We start from the raw sequence: 14,005 nt of genomic DNA on the forward strand, positions 1-14,005 counted from the left end.
TCTGACTGGGGGAGTCTATAGCTCTTCTTGTGCTCATTTGTGTCACAACATTAATATTTTGCAACTCTACCATCCATGCAGTATAGCATAATACCATTCAAAGAGGTGTTTAGAAACATAACTTCTAATGATGAATCTAGTGTTTGCATGATGGAAACTGAAGCACCTAGTGCCTTTAGACATGTCATTACTGGTAAAAAAGCAAGGCTTCATTCCAGGCTCTGGCATTGCTCTCAAACCTTGCAGCAACAGCTTGTGGATCTCTATTCATTATGCTGAGACTGTCAATAGATATTGCTCAGAAATACAACAGAGGTGAAGGCAAATGTATAGTTTCTAGTTTCATGTAGTTTCCACAAGTTTTTTAATCTTGATAGAACAGCAGGAAATCACACTGTAAACCACAAAGAGCCTGTCTAAAACCATCCTCAGAAAACACAGCTTTTACATTTTAAAGCCAGTGAACCGGGGACTCAAAGCCCACTGACTGATTCAGCAACATCAGTAAACACATTATTAGAATGAAGAATAAACTGTGTGAAATGCAAACTTAAGGTAGCTGAACACCATCCTGGTCTATCACACGTAAATATTTTTATTTTCATTTCAGTAGAGTAGTCTGAAGATGATAAAACATGAACAGCTTCTGGGAGCCAACAAACGTTTGGAATTCTTCACTTCACACTTTTTCTTCGTTATAGTGACTGAGAAAGCAAAGAGAACTGTTCCAGAGGTTCATTTAAGTTTAACCTCTTTCATATTACTTTCCTAAGTATCTTTCAATTGAGTGGCTGCAAAGATAATGTCAGGGTGATTGGCTTGAATGGTCATGGTGTTTCACATTTTCGTTTTACATGGGAAACATTTATGTAAGTAGTCACACCAGACTTAAAAGGGCAGATTGACAAATTGGCTTTTTGTTTCTTTTCCGGCTTGTGGAAATTTTTGGATGGGAGGTCCTAGTACTCGCGTAAAATACGATGACAGCAGTAGAGATGGACATTGTATATGAATGGGTCACCCCGCACGCTTTACCCGCCACAGCACCCCTTGCCCGAACCCTGGTACTGCTGCCTCACGTTCCAGGTGCAAAAAAATCAAATCGCCGGCACTCCGGAGTCGGGGCCAACACGTTCCCTGCAGAGAAACAAGTCCTGCCGCGGAAAGAGAGAATTAGGGTATTTCCGTGCAGCACGAGCTGGGGAGGAGAAGGGGTGGGGGAAGAGGGGGAGAGTGAAATGCGTCTGCACGCCAGGAATAAATAAATAAATAAGCACACGGAGAACTAAATGAGCGCTCCGGGCCGGAGCGGGAGGCTGCGCAGCCCGTGTGCCCGGCTGCGAGCCGCGGCGGCGGGGCCGTGAGCGCCAGGCGGGCTCCCCGCCGCCCCGGGGCCGGCCGTGCGGTGCCGCCATGGCGTGAGGGGCCGGCGGGGCCGGGGGAGGAGGAGGACCGGGGAGAGGTAAGGAAGGAGGGCGGAGAGAGGGGAGGCGGGAGGTGGAGCGGGAGGGGGGAGTCATTTTCTTCCTGAGTTGAAAAACGTCCCCCCCCCGCCGAGCTCCGTCCCCCAGGGCTGCGGTGGAGAAACTTTCTGGCTGCCGAGCGGCGGGTCCGCGCCGAGACGAGCCAGGCAGGGGCCGCCGGCGGTGAGTGCCCGTGCGGTGCGGGGCAGCGCTCCGCTCCGACCCGACCCCTCCATCTATCCCGTCCTGCCCGCTGCGGGCCCCGGGACGGCCGGCGGCGGGGAGGGCCCCGGGAGCGCCCCTCCGCCAGCGCACGGCTGGAGGCGGTGTTTACCGGCGGATTTGGGCAGGGGGAGGTTGGACCCAGCGCTCCCAACCGCGCCAGATGCGTCTCCATCCCCAGGGCGCGCTGCTGACGGCCAGCGGAGCGAGCGGGCACCAGGTGCCGGCGGGCGCCCCACGGCAGCGCCCGGCGGGGGCCGGGGAGCGGGGGCTGGGTCCAGCCGGTGCGGGAGCGGGGCGGGGTGGTGTCCCGGGGCGTCCCGCGGGGAGCAGCCTCCAGGCACGGGCCTTTCCGGGCTGTCCCCGGCGGAGCGGACGGCGGGTCGCTGCGGCGCGGGGCTTGCGGTCAGGGCACCGGCGCCTGGACACCCGCACCCTTCCGGAGGTGCAGGGCGGCTCGCAGGATGGGTCCCCGTGTTCCCGGGGAGGTGGGAGCGGAGAGACATCCCGGTTAAAGCTGCATCTCTGGGCGACGTGTCTAACAGCTTTCTGCTCCTCCGTAGCACCGTTGACGCCAGAGCCTCCGAGCCTTTTGCTAATGAGTTAAGCCTCCCAAACATGCGAGTGTGAAAGGTAAGCGGTAGCATCCTTGTCTTGCACCTGGGGAAGCTGAGAGACAGGAAAAGAGGGATTTGCCCGATGCAACTTCCTGCCACTGTTTTTGTGGTGGTTTTTTGTTTGTTTTTATTTGTTTTGTTTGTTTGATTGTTGTTTGTTTGTTTGTTTTGTTTTGTTTTGTTTTGTTGTTGGAAAAGCTCTAAGTGCCCTGGGACCACAATTATTAACTCGCAAAGTTCAATTTCCTCAGCCCCAGGATGGCAAGTTGCTATTGTATGAAAGTGATGCATCATCACTTGGTGCATCTTATGCCAACTCTTGAAATGTATGAATGAAGGTAGACATTCCCTCTTGTTTTCTGTTGTTCCCTCTTGAAATCTGTGACATTTTCCTGCCTTTTCAAGCTGGAGTAGCTTTTTTGGACATAAGCAATGGCAATACAAGAAATAGATACAATTGTGAATGAAATACAGGAAATATTGCTCAACTACTCAGAGGTTTTTGGTTACCCTAAGATCAATTGCAATTTAAATGACACTTAAGTTCTAATATAATCTAAACAAAGACAAAGCAAATCTGAGCTACATATTGCCACATTATGTTTATCATGCCAACAATGATTATAACTCGAAAGGAACAATTCAGCTGAAGGGCAGCAGTGGGAATCAATAATTCAGATGCTGTTTATTACTCTGAAAGACTCTTGCTGGGTAGCCTTGGGCAAGTCACTCCACCTCTCCATGGCTCTGTTTCCTTCCTCATAAAACAGATAAATGTGCTTGCTTGCTTCACAGGGGTGATGAGAGGTTTAATTAATTAATTTGTTTCATAACTACTTGGAGATCCTTGGGTGCATTTTTGTACAGAAGCGCTAAATATTATTTCAGCTATGCGTTCTTTTACTGTGTGTCATTTCTTGTGTGTTTCTTAAGTGACCTAAATGAGCTAAGGTTTTAGTAGAAGTCAACAAAGTAGCAATGCTTGACTGGAACATTCTTGACTCTCCCTAAACTTCACCAGGATGTGAAAACAAAAATATACTTATCACAGCATATTTTCTTGAGACCGAACTACTGTTACTTTACCAAAATGCCATTTTCTTTTCTTGTTATTAAAAATAAGAGCCTGTTGTTGTTTTGTTTGAAGCATTGTGATAGTTTGCGTAATTTTGAATTGCCGTGAAAAAAACCTGAGTGCTGTTATTTAATACAAGAGCAGGATTTGAGGACAGTTTAAAAACCTATCTGTATCCTCTACTGTGGAGACTCATCTCAGAAAACACTTGGTGCTGTTTTGCCACTGTATATGCATATACAATCTCTTCTAAAACCTATTCTTTGGCCATAGAGAATATGGATTCCAAAGGAAGAAATATACGAGCTGAACAAATTGATTGCCTGTGGTAAAAGTGCATAGATTTTGGTTGCCCAAGTGAGCCGAGTTTTTGTTATAGTTTATATTAGTTGTTTTAACTAGTTATTTAGTAAATGTCTGCAACACAATGGAGAGGAATTTAATTACCTGTCAGAATGTTAGATGTGGTTTTCCTAGGTTGCATACAGTTACAAGTAAAAAGGAGTAGCGGAAAGCCAGTTTTAGAGTGACATCTTGGTTTTGGTACTTTCTAAAGGCTCATCTCAAACACCATGCACATGAAGTCACTGTGTACTATTTATTTCCCTCAAGTAAAATAACAGCAAGCATGTATGGTTTTGAAGAAATTGGTGGTAGAAGGTCATTCCCATCATCAGGCAGCTTTTGGGTTGGGAATGATCATAGTGAGCTTATTTGCTAGTGGAGAAATGGTCGCATCCTTCAGTACCTGAGAGTCTGAGCAGTGAGAACTAGGGTTAAATGAGGCTGTAAACGGGTCTGTGAAACTGAAGTGTCCCTTCTCTCAGAAGTGATTGCATTTAGCTAAAAATGAGTCACATTCCTAGGCTTGTGTGTGGAAACTTGCACATCTGGCACCCACAACATACTCTAGCAATGCGAAGAAAGAAATTTGGTTACTACTGCTATTGTTCTTGGACGTTTTGCAAGAAATAAAGGCCGTTTTCCCTGGGTTTTGTTGTTGTAGTTGGCTTTTTTTTCTTTTTTTTTTTCTTTTTTTTTTTTTTTTTTCTGGAGGGATTAAAAACATAAAGAACAACTTTCCGTAACTATTGTTTCCTGGTTTAGACTTGGAATCCAAGTATCTGAACAGTGAAAGAGAATATGACTTTTTCTTAGCAAGTTGTATTTAATTGGTAAATATGATATCTCAGCAGCAAGTTTGTCCTGGCTGTTTATTCCTTCTTTGCTATCTTCATTCATGAAGTAGATAAAACAGTTTAGTTACAATAATGTACTCCCAAAAGTTGTTAAACCATGGTGCTGGTTGTTGTTCAAGACTGTAGCCATGTATTTATTATTATCAGACTCAATATTTGGCAGAAAGCCCTTCCTTTGAGCTACTTTTCTGTTTACACGGGTAAGCATTGTACTGATGTCTGTTAGCCCAGCTAAGCCCAGCAGGGATGTGGTGAGGTGTGACAGAGCTGCATTAGCCAAAACCCCAAACCCTTGTGTGCTACACTTTGGCTGGACCTAGTTACCTGGTCAGCATGGGAACAGAGCAGAGGAGGGAATTAAAGCCTGCTAGGAAAATGGAAATTTAGCTGAAGTCATTTAGCTCTCTCATTAAAGCTTTATCAGTAGAAGTTTAGCAGAAGTGAAGTGTTTGTAACGGAGAGCTGACTGGAGGGGTCTGGTCATCTTGGGAATCACATTCAGGACGGAGCACTGGAAATAGTTTTTCACATCAGGTGCTGGCATCACACTCTCATCCGATATTGGGACATAGTCAGGTGTGAAAGCTCAGGCACAATGCAGCCATTATGTACGCAGACTGAAATTACCTTTGTTTGGTGTTTCTGGTTTTCCCCTTGCCCAGATTCACAGAGTATAACAGTAGAAATAGGCAATAGCATTATCTAGAGCAGGTTTGCAGGGACCTCAGTCACTAGACTCAGGCAGGTACTGTATCTCAGAACTAGACAAACATCATTTTAACGTAAGATTTCCTTTACCACAGTTGTCCTGGTATATTTTCTTGTTTGGTTTTTGTTTGTTTTGTTGTTTGGTTTTTTTTAATCAGAAATACTAAAAATGCTAAACATTTGATATAAACCTGGTATGCTTTCTTAAGTCTCCTAATCAAATGACTGCCCAGAGTTTTAAAGAGTTGTTTGAAAGCATTTATGCTGATGTCATGTCATTTTAAAGCCTTTTAATCAGATCCTTCTAATTGTGATGCATCACATTTTTTGCCAAAACAATGTGTCAGGTTTCAGTTCTGCTGGGAGGGCTATGCCTGCACAACTCAAGGTCAAAAATGAGATTATACAATTCTAAATTTCATAATTTACTGTAATTTAATGGTTATGTTGATGCCTACTCACACAAATTGGTCATGCCAGTTGTGAGTAGCTAAATGTTACAGGAGTAACGTAGCCTTCTAACTCTATCTGCATTTGAGGCTTCAGTCCATGAAAATGTAATTGCCACTTTCTATCAAGAGTATTCTGGGCAGCAGTGAAGACAGTAGTGATAACCCCAAAGGAACTATGGGACAATACATTTTATTGTCTGTCCAAGTTTGTACCTTGAAAAAAAATCATCTGCTTCTGGGTACATATGTATTATATCTGTAGATATATAAATGATACGCCACATCTACATACATATATGTAAAATATAATAATGAGATAACAGACGAAAGCAGCAGAGGTATCAACAGAATTGTACCAATAATAATGAACAGCATATTGATCTGCAGTGAGATGTGACTACTGGATAGAGTGGTGCAATTTAGGTCTACAACAACAGAGGCATTTATCCTGTAGCAAATGAAATAGTAGTTCTATGTGAATACACATTTGAGGTCTGTGTACACACATCTTAAGATGATACGTAGATAATATAACAGTAAGTGTTGATTTAAATTGCCTAGATTGAAGTATTTTTAAAATAATAAATTGGCTTTGCTGGTGCTCTTACATGCAGTCACAATACTTTAACATAAATAAAAAGTAAAATTTGAAAATAGTTTTGCGTGCAAGACTGAGTCATAAACAGGATATAGAAACATAGTCAAAATGAGTTTGATCCCATAGCAACTGAAGGATATGATGTGTTTTAGAATTCCCATCTATTATTATGATGTCCTGTGGAAATGCTTCACAAATAAAAACATCTCTTTGATCTCTTTCAGCTGCTGAAGTCTGTAGATAGATATAGATCCAGAGAGTGAGAATTAGTTTTGTAAAACTCTGTCTGGAATATTTCATTCCTTTCACACATCTTAGAGGTAACCGAATGAAGGACGAATAAAACAACAAGCAGGAAAGGTTAAAGCTGTTAATTATCCGTAGTAGAGGCGAACAACAAGCCGGAGGACTTACGGCATTTACAAGTATTTGGAAAGTTTCAAGACTAGTATTAGTTGGGAAAGAGGATAGAAATTAAAGTCAGAAATTGAAACACTAGTCTCAGTATCTGAAGTCTGATGCTGTAATCAGCCTCCTAAAAAGTGAGGGAAGCTCCCTGGCATGCAGCAGCCTGAGCGGGGCAGATTAAGCACCAGGAGGAATTTTGTTTTGACAGCAGTAAAATTGGTTTTCCCCTTTTGCACGTATGATTAATTTCCTCTGTCCTTTATCTGCGCTTCCTGGGCATTGCAATCACCCTCTGAAGGTTTTCCAGCTCTTCCTCTGCACCGCGGTTGTGCCCCCCGATCTGTGCAGAGATCAGGCTCTCGCTGACCTCAGATAATCTCTTCCTTTGCTCATTCCCTCTTGTGAGACGTGGTTGCGCATTTGGGTTGGAGGCTGCTGTCAGAGCAGACCCTAGGCCTGGTTTCTGATGCCCCACACCTAGGGGTTCACACTTTTACAGACCCCCTGAGTGGGTCCATGTGCATGGGCCAGGAAGATTACACTACTTCTTGGCAGCTGCTGAATGAATACCGTGTCACCACCCAAATTGTTACAGGCACTTTTGTTCTGTGTTTCTGCAGTGTCCATGATAATTGTAGTCCAGGGCCCCAAAAGTGTCCTGTGTGCTGTAATATAAGAGATGGATGAGTGATTTGCAGGTTTAACTTCTGGGACATTACGGAACAGACAAATGTAGTTAATACATCCTTTTGGCCTATACAAAAATTCTCGGAACTGTCTTCCATTAGTGTTAGCATTTATGGAAACATTTCTGAAAAGAAAAATCTATCTTTTAAAATATTTAAATGGCCTTTTGAAAGTACTTCAGCTCAGGATAAAATAAAAAATGCTGATGATTTAAAGGAAATCTTTCTGTGGTAGCTTGTAGTTTTACGCCTTTGATGGTAAAAGTGACTGAGCTTTCATTCACTAAATGTGGATGCCTTAGCAGGCATGTCTGTACTGGTTGGGAATGATTGCCTTCAGGATTTTGCATATCAAAATTACTTTCTTACTCATTCTATGCTGTGAAGTATGGAATCAAAGATCCCAGTAAGGGTTAGGGATAGTAAGGTTAGCGCAATCAAAAAAATTATTGCGAAAGCATTTATATGGTAGGATAAACTATAAAATAGAAGAAAATTCCAAATTCACAGGTTATGGTTTGGGCATGCAAACAGTTTAAATCTTTTTTTTGCTTGAGGCAGAGAAAAGGTTATGCATTCAGTGTGCAGGTGTGTATACCCTGTTAATTTATACATACAGAGGTGAAATAGACAAATAAGCTTTCAAATTAAAGGAATAAGCAGATGAACCTTCGGTCACAGATACCTTACACATCCTGCTGTAAACTTGCAAAAATACTTTGCAGTTGCTGTCCTATCTGTAGCATGGTGGAGAATGCGTGCAACCCTCCATTCCCCCCAGAATGATGGTCTCGCACTGCTGGGTACTGCTCTAAATAGATCCATTGAATTTTGTGTATAGATCAAAGGACAGACACAAGTTAAAATCTTGACTGCTGACATGATGTCATACACTGATAATTCTTATATGAACTGGTTGTTTCTGGTTGCCTTTATGATTTTCATAACACAGCTGTTATTCAGACATATAAGTTGATCCAAAGCGTCTTTTAAGGTGTTTCAGGTCGCTTCAGAACAAGTGCGATACTAACACCTGGATACTTGAGCTATGCTTTAGCTATATTTTATTTTATTGTAGATTTAATTCTGAATTATATTCAGGATTTCAGTACTTAAGCTTTTAAATACCTTTGACATTATATAATTGTGATGTGGCATATTTCTCGTAGTTAAAAAATCAGAGGAAGAAATGAAGTCATGTCCCTCGGTGGTTAGGGTCAAAATAGGTATTTTTCAAGTTATGAGCAGTGACTTTTATACCTTTCCAGCATTTTTACTGGGGAGGCAGATGGTCATTCGTGTTCTATCTGACTGACAAACAGGGGGGATGGAAGAACGACTCCTGACTGCTGTTGCCTGGGGACATGAGAATTTCCTGCACTGGTGGCCAGCCCTGCAGCTTTGTGAGAGACTCAGCAGTGCTGCTGGCTGATGTGGGAACTGTACAGCTTGGGGCTTTGGTTAGTAGATTTATTATCATTGCTACAGTACAGAAATAAGTTTATACTTTTCTTGGTCCCACTCCATCTGTTGCCTAATTTTGCTATATCAGATATGTTTCTGTGAGTCTGTAGGAACCAAATGGCAATGTATGCGAGTTAGTCTCTATTGACTCTTTTACCTCTCAGTTTTTATGGACTTAGCCTGAATTATTTAGTACTTAGATGTCATGGGATTCAGTTAGAGGACTTAACTGCTCTCCGATTTTTAAATATGTTTGCAAAATATTTAGATCAATGCTACAACTGACATTGTTGGACAAAATAACTCTCCAGTTGATAATGTCATGATTTTAAAACACCACTGTTTCCAACTGATAAATTCGGTTTTATAGATTCTACTTCTTTATCAGCAACAAAGTCATCTGCAGTGTGTGTGAAAAGATTTGCTAATGATTTGAGGTACTTCCTATAGAAGTTTTTTCTCCACTGTGATCCAGCCTAGCACTCCTGTGGCAAAGCAGCCACTTTTTGGCAGCTGTCAGCATTGGTACAAAAAGATGCAAACCCATCTGCATTGAGTGGAACAAGATGTTCTGCACATCTTACTGCAACATTACCTATTAGTTTCATGGTATAGGTATGGCAGTAGCTGTTGCTAGTGGTTGAACATTTCTTGTTAAAATATCTATGACTCTCTTAGCTGTTTTAGCACTGGGTGCTAAAATGTCTCATTTTATTTTTAGTGCTAGTACTTTTGAATAGCTTAACAACATGATATTATCATGTAACTTAAGTTGTGGCAAAAGTAGAATGACACTGGTGTTCAACATGAAATTCAGAACTGACTAAGCATTACATTTTTTTTTTCTAAAAGCTTGGTTTCACTTTGAATAATTTATCAAGAAATTATGCAAATATTTATGAAAGTTAAGTCCTTGCTGACTCAGAGGTCACTGTCTAAGGTAAAGATTTGCAGGCTGAACGTGAAGGTTTGTTTTTTGTCAGTATGGTGGAACAGATTTTCCATTAAATGTTTGCACATAATTCTTACCGTAACACTTGTGGAGGTAATTCAAGTAGCAATAATGAGAACTGTAGCCTTTGTGAAAAACAGGAGCGTTCCAAAAGAAGACAAAGTTGTAAAATCTGTGGAAATAAGTCTTTAAATGGTAATTTTGAGATTTAAAGTAGTTAAAACCTATGTTTTGTTTTGCTTTGTTTTTTCCTTACAAGTATAGAGATTTCATACTTGAGCAGAGTTTCAGTACTCTTAACTTCACTGGAGATAGCTTGGTATTTTGCAGGGGGGTTCACAGGAAAGCCAGTGTATCTGCAGCAGAGATGCCAAGGGTTTGCCTGCAGAATGTCCTGAGCAATCTGGAAGGAGAAGATAGCATGGGAGTGGGAAGCCCAGCTCTCACCGAGAGTGTAACTCCATCCACCTTCTTCTGGCCAGAGAGTCTTGTTCCTGTTTGAGCACTAGCTCTGCCCAGGGTACACAGTGAGGTAGAGGAGGATACAAGTGTCCCAGCAAAAAGCATCCACAAAGCATAGCAGCTCTTCAGAACTGATACTGCAGAAAGCCACAATTCTCTGCATGTTTTTATTTTGGTAATGAGCCACAAGGTCAGATTGTTTCAAGAATAGCTGTGCTGGCTAGGGTCCTAACGGTGCTGTCCTCCCCTCATCCCCCAGCGCTGCCCCTCTCTCACTCCTCTGCTGTCACCGCTGGACCAGCCTTTCTGTGCCCAGGAGGCTGGAGTACACAGGACCTCTTTTTTATTTGAATTGTGTATTAAACCAAGTTTATTTGGTCAACTTATTTGTATATATCAATATTCAGTTTAGTTAGTGGCATCAGTTTCACAATTTATGTGTTTCTTCCTGCAGCTGAACATCTAGTCATTAATGCAGATGGGGAGAACTGAAATAGTTAAGATTTAGTCTGATTTTTTTCTAGAATAAATTATGTCCTTTGCTGTTTGTTTCTACTGGCAATGGAGTGGAAACAATGGCAAATGCTCTTTCAATCTAGGACTAAGTGAGAGCCTTCTCGAAGCTCATAGCATTTTCTTCAATGGGAAGGCACCCTTCAGCCTCCTTTCAATTTTAATACTTTATCAGGTCGTGTTTCCCAAGCTGAATAAACCCCACCCCCTATTTTCAGAAAAGGTTGAGCTTTTCTTGGAAGATGTGTCTGGTAATGATGTAGTGTAATATGAGAGTAAGGAATTCTTTTAACTTTAAAAAATTATTTTGTGCATGTGATTTTAAGCAATCAGAAAGCCTAAGCTCCTATTCTTCTGAGCCCTGCACGTGAAACAAACTTGTGGCAGGTTCACTTAAAACTGGTGAGTTGGAGCTAATATGGCTAGTTATCTACATATCTGGCTTCACCTGAGCTCTGCAGATAATCAGGGTTTGTATGTGTGTTTTTGAACAGTACTATGAGTTTCTTTAGCTTTCAGTATGCGAGTTACCTAAGGAAACATCAAAGTATAACGTTCAACACAGCTAAATATGCATTCTGTGTCAGTGTTTCTGGCTTGTGGGATGTGGTGTTTGTTTGTTTGGTTTTGTGGTGTTTGTTTTCTGCACAGGTATATCTATACCATTGTAATGAATTTTAAATAGTCCCTAAATTATACTATTTTGGTCACATTCATCTGCTGAAGGTACTTTCCTTCTTTGGCAACCACCTGCTAATTTCTGAAGTGGTTTTTTTATATATCTTATCAATCAGTGTAGTTTCTAAGCAGCTACTGAACTGAGTGAGGAAGGATGATCGTGCCCATTAGCCCTTTGGAGTTACCTGATTGAGTCAGTAAGGCAGTGAAGTGTGCTCAGGTCTTGTCCTAGGCAGCGAAGTGCTTGATGGTGGTTGTAGCTGAAGGGAGTTCTGCCACTTGAAATCCTTATGGGGGTGGTTTGTTGTGGCTGTATATAGAGCCATGCAGTTTGTATTTCGTCACTACCTGGGTGATAGTTTATATTGCGGATCTACATGTTTATTCTATGTGGAGTTTTGTCATCATTTCATTATTACTTTTGCTGGTCCTGCTTTTAAGGGCATCACAGATGAGCAAATGTGCAACATCTGTCTCCTCACTCTGTAGGACAGTTTGAGCCATAGTCATGCCTTAGAATCATCATAGAAACATAGAATGGTTTGGGTTAGAAGGGACTTTCAAAGGTCATCTAGTTTAACCCCCTGCAATGAGCAGGGGCATCTGCAACTAGATCAGGTTGCTTGGAGCCCCATGCAGCCTGGCCCTGAACGTCTCCAGGGATGGGGCAACTACTACTTCTCTGAGTAACCTGGTCCAGTGTTTCACCAGCCTCATTGTAAAAAAAATTCTTCCTCATGTCTAGCCTGAATCTCCCCTCCTTTAGTTTAAAACCATTATCTCTTGTCCTGTTGTAACAGGCCCTTCTAAAAAGTCTGTCCCCATCTTTCTTATCAGCCCCTTATAAATACTGCAAAGACACAGTAAGGTCTTCCTGGAGCCTTTTCTTCTCAAGGCTGAACAACCTCAACTTTCTCAGCCTGTCCTGGGACCTTCCTGGGGGATTCTCTCCACGTGGTTGTGGCTGGTGTCTCCACAGAGGTTTGTGTAGGAAGGAAGGTGGCCTCTTTTGCTGCCTCCTCCCATTCACCTGTCACACCAGCCTGGGCCCTGACAAGTTATGGGACAGGGCTTGCTGGCCTTATCGAGTCATGGCTGCCAATGGTTATTGTCTTCACGTCATGGGAAAGCTGTCAAGAATAAATAAGAATGATTTTGTAGCCCTGCTTTTGTCAATCCCTATTGACTTTCTTCCAGATCTTGACTCTGAATATGTTCCCTATGAATTTACTGTAGATCAAGTTTCCAGTTATGCTGTTGTTATTCTAAGCAATGTGGTATGGTGGTTGCTTCTCATGCCCAAGCTGAAAAAAGGACTTACTTTATTAAATGCATACATGCATAAGAGGATAAAATGAGGGGTGTTATTAAATTCTTAAAATACAGAATATGAATTTTAGACAACACTGAAGTTGTTTGTTGCTGGTGAAATGTTGGGAAATGTGTGTCCAGATTTACAAAGTGGGAGTTCTGGGCAGCCTTCCTGTATGTTCTTTAATCTCTGGTCAGAAAGACCCTAATTTAGAGAACTCTTACAACCATCCCTAAATTTATGTATGTGCTTAATCCTTACTGCTTGCTGGGATTTTTTTCTGATTGCATAAGCCAGGAAACTTCTTCCAGTGTATGATGATCACAGGAAAAGTTACAGGCATCTTTTGCCTTTTGTTTTGTTTTGTTTTCCAGATTTATTTATTTTTTAAGTTCTTTCCTCTTTCCCTAGTTCTAAAGAATCATAAGGGCTTTAAAAGCAGTTCTTCTCAACAGTTAAAAAAAAAACCAAAAAACATTTCAAACACGATGTACCAGTTTGGCTGGTTTTGACTCCTTCCTTTCAAAATGTACTGTTGTATGGTTTCCTTATTTACAGATGAGAATATGAGTAGACATGAGTATGTTCCGATAAACTATGGTTTATGTTTCTTTGTATGTGTGTATGTGGTGAGAGAATATGTAGATATAGTAAAAGTATAACCAAATAAACCACCCTGTGATCTCCGTAACGTGTCCTGTAATTATTGGTTTACATCCAAAAAAGGGCAAAACTTACCTGGAAAATACATTAAAGTACTATGAAAATGTCATATTTCATTATACTCTCTTAAAGTAATTATGCTGCACACTGTGATAAATAAATGTAGGCAGTTAGAGGGTGCAATATTCTTTTTACCCGAGGCAGGAATGCATAAGAAAAGATGTACATCTTGGCCAAATTTGCTTGCTCCCAAATTAATTTTAGAAGCTGAACACAAGCACCGTGGGTGTCTGTATGCGCAGTAGTTGCTGAAGGACCTGGTCTATCGGGGTTGCCTCATTGTCTATGCACATATTAATTACATTGTTGAATCAGGATGTGAGTCTCTAAATAAGGTTTTAGCAGCCTAAGTTTCTGTTAGAAAATTTTGGCATCTGTAGGTAGGGAGCTTTGGGGGAAAAAAAAAGGTTGCTTTGTACTTCAGCTTCTTGTAAGTTTTATGTCTGAATCCTGTGAAACAGGTTTTCCATGGA

At 41.7% G+C, this 14,005-nt stretch overlaps 1 protein-coding gene across 5 annotated transcripts in view; it reads left to right on the plus strand.

Annotated features, from left to right (window-relative positions):
* Window positions 1–1,251: 1,251 nt before the first annotated feature.
* DSE (dermatan sulfate epimerase) overlaps window positions 1,252–14,005 on the plus strand; it is a 36,331-nt gene continuing 23,577 nt past the window's right edge. For 2 of the 5 annotated variants that reach the window (XM_065056716.1, XM_065056720.1), the window contains exons 1-2: window positions 1,712–1,905; window positions 2,249–2,318. The gene's annotated coding sequence lies outside the window, so the exon portion shown is untranslated. Of the gene's footprint in view, window positions 1,647–1,711; window positions 1,906–2,248; window positions 2,319–14,005 lie in introns of those variants that run through there. The other 3 variants (XM_065056717.1, XM_065056718.1, XM_065056719.1) reach the window with 3 other exon arrangements.

This window comes from Columba livia, chromosome 3, assembly GCF_036013475.1.
Source record: "Columba livia isolate bColLiv1 breed racing homer chromosome 3, bColLiv1.pat.W.v2, whole genome shotgun sequence".
Taxonomy (NCBI): Eukaryota; Metazoa; Chordata; class Aves; order Columbiformes; family Columbidae; genus Columba; species Columba livia.